The sequence below is a fragment of the Budorcas taxicolor genome, chromosome Y, assembly GCF_023091745.1.
Source record: "Budorcas taxicolor isolate Tak-1 chromosome Y, Takin1.1, whole genome shotgun sequence".
Taxonomy (NCBI): Eukaryota; Metazoa; Chordata; class Mammalia; order Artiodactyla; family Bovidae; genus Budorcas; species Budorcas taxicolor.
In genome coordinates this window covers 6,348,278-6,351,142 of record NC_068936.1, presented here as the reverse complement: position 1 = coordinate 6,351,142, position 2,865 = coordinate 6,348,278, and the positions used below count along the sequence as shown (strand labels likewise).

Genomic DNA, 2,865 nt, shown 5'->3' with positions numbered 1-2,865 from the left:
AGGAACAGGATCTTAAGTATTCAACCAGTAATTTATTAAGCAATGTTGGGCTTCCCAAACAATTCATTTCAGATCTTGGGAGCAAACAGAGAGTTGACCACCTAAATAAAGTTGCCTAAGATTTTATTTTGACATATCCACATATATACATATGTGTGTATGTGTGTGTATATAAAAAAAGTACAATGGGTTTTAATTTCTGTTAGGTATAACAGCAGGGAAAAAATTAAAACACAAATGTAGAATGATTCAAAAGTCTACTCAATTATTTAATATATGTAAGTGGAAATACTTCAAAATATATTTTATTGGCTACATCTAATCAATGAGGACTCTTTTATATCACTCCTCTCTCTCCTTTTAATAAATATCTACCAATTTTCAAAAGTTTGTCCAGGTTTAATGAAAAAATATATATAGAAATAAATAAATATATATATTTATATGTATAAATATGTATGTATGTGTATAACAGACAGATATGTTTCCATAACAGAAAATATTGATGCCAAGTTAGATCTCAGAATTATTTCCAACACCATGCTCCATCTCAACAGGAAATAGTCAGAATTGTTGCTAATTCAAACACTGTTTAGGAATAAGGTTTTGCAGGCTTCATGGGTTTGGTTACTATTTCTGTAAGCAGTCTGTATTTTAAGTTGATACTGAAGTAAACCCTGGTTGAACATGTCCCTTCATTTCCTAGGAGACCAGTGACTTTGTGATGTTACAGTTATCCTTCAATTGCTTGGAGACCAGTGACTTAGTGATGTCACAGCTTTTTGACTTGGAGAACCACTGCAATGGTCTAGAGAGTTTCTATCTGTAGGCCAGCAAAGCAGCATTTGAAGTTGCAGTGCGTAAAATCAGACAAATGAGAAAAGTATCTGAAGAAAGATTTTTCTGAGATGGCACATATTTCTTCAGAAATTCAAGATAAGCCTCCTAAGCCTGAATCAGCTGTTCAGAAACCTCTATTAGATCTGCTTTGTATGATTATACACTTACTGGGGACTCAGTTTTGAGATCTATGATTGAAGAATATGCTTTTTAGGCTTTGTCTGAGGATTTTGTGATCAAAGACCATGCTAGACATTCTTTCTCTGAAACAGATGAGCTGAATGATGTTTTTCATACACATTTCCACAAAAACTTTGGAATATAGTTGCAAATTATCAGCTTGAATATATTTTGCGGGATGAGAGTGACATATGTATAGTGATTAATGAAGAACTTTCTAAGAAAGAGGTCTTGGAAAGCAAGGAGCCTTTCAGAATATTTGAAACCAATAGTACAAAGTTTAGTTTGACAGCTTAACCTTTAAGGCTTTAGTAAAAAGAGACAAATCTTTCAAAAATCCTCTTCACTACCTGACTTTCTCGAAGAAGAAAACATCTCTCTTTTGAGCAAGGGATTCCAGAAATTCCACTTATTGGCAATATGTAACATTAAATCATGTGACCTTGAAAGCATGTTCACATACACAGCTAAAATGGAATTTGAAATAGAGATAGCAAATTTTTGAAAAAAAAAGTTTCATATTTTGAAGTTGATAACAGCTGGAAGTTAACATTTTGGATGCTTAAAAAACTTTCCTAGCAACGTGAAACCAGACACAAGTCCTGAAGCTACTTAAAGTGGTACTTACTGTATATATACAGCATATTTTTAGTTGAGGAGCATAACTGTTTCTAACATGTTACCTGTTAAAACTACTATTTGATGCTATTTAATTGGTGTCATTAAAGGAATATATTTTTATAGCTTAGCTTTGTCTGTTTTACCGTGATTTTTAAAGAAACTAAATATAATGTTTTCCTTCGATTTTAGTTACAGACCTAGTAAAAATCAAAATTCAAAACAGGACATCCCCAACTTTTCGTAAGAATGCAAAGAAGAGTTGGGATTAACAATATATCTCCAATATCTTCATTAGTTCGAGATAATAAGAAGTATGTTAAAGCCAGTTTCAACAAAGGTTAACAAAACTGATTTTCTTCCAGAAATGAGTGGATAGAGTTTATTTTCAGCCTCCACAAATTTACTTGTGCCTTTCATACAAAAGCCTCACACCAGCCAGATATTTGCTAATACAAGTGGTGTATCTCCATGTGACTTAACTTCTCCATCAGCAACATCAGTTAGACAAACAGACCAGGTTGTGGTAGATCAACCTGCTGTTTTAAAAACATTAAACATTTTTAACTGGCATTACATAGCAGCTACACTCAAGTAACTGGTCACAATGGGGACTTTGCTACTACAGCTACATCTAGTCTCAGAACCACATTGTATCTCAGTTACAGAGCAGTTATTCTGTACGGATGGTGGATCCTTCAAAATTTCTAGTCACGTATAACGATATGTCAGCCCATGACAGTCCTTTTCATATCCTGCAAGAGAGAGGCAATTCATGGTTCTCAGTGCCAAAAATCGCTTATACATCTGCCACCTCTCTTTTAAGTCAACTCATCAACAATTATCATTATATGAAAACAATGCTAATTAAAACTGACCTATCAAATAAGTGTCAGATTATGGAACCTAATGAAGATTGAACTTTAAGTTGGGAGATGTCAACAAATACCTACAATTCTTTCATTTCAACAATAAAGTTACATGTTAATCTTCATGGTTTAATTTTCTATTTTCAAAAAAAAGAAGAGTACAATGAGTCTTTAGTTCAATGGTTGGCTATTTTACTGCATGGTTTTATAAACTCTTCAGTTCAAGAAAAAATCATTATGCATCCTAGGTAAATGACACCTGATCTAAAGTTTGTAAGAAAGAAAATGAGAATGAAGGGAAAAGATGTAATGTATGTAAAGTGAAATCTGAAACCATCGCTGCTGAAATGAATGGTTG

The 2,865-nt window shown here is 33.2% G+C and overlaps 1 pseudogene; it reads left to right on the top strand.

Annotated features, from left to right (window-relative positions):
* The first annotated feature begins 908 nt into the window (after positions 1-908).
* On the top strand, positions 909-2,558 carry LOC128071084 (heat shock transcription factor, Y-linked-like; annotated as a pseudogene).
* Positions 2,559-2,865: the final 307 nt, after the last annotated feature.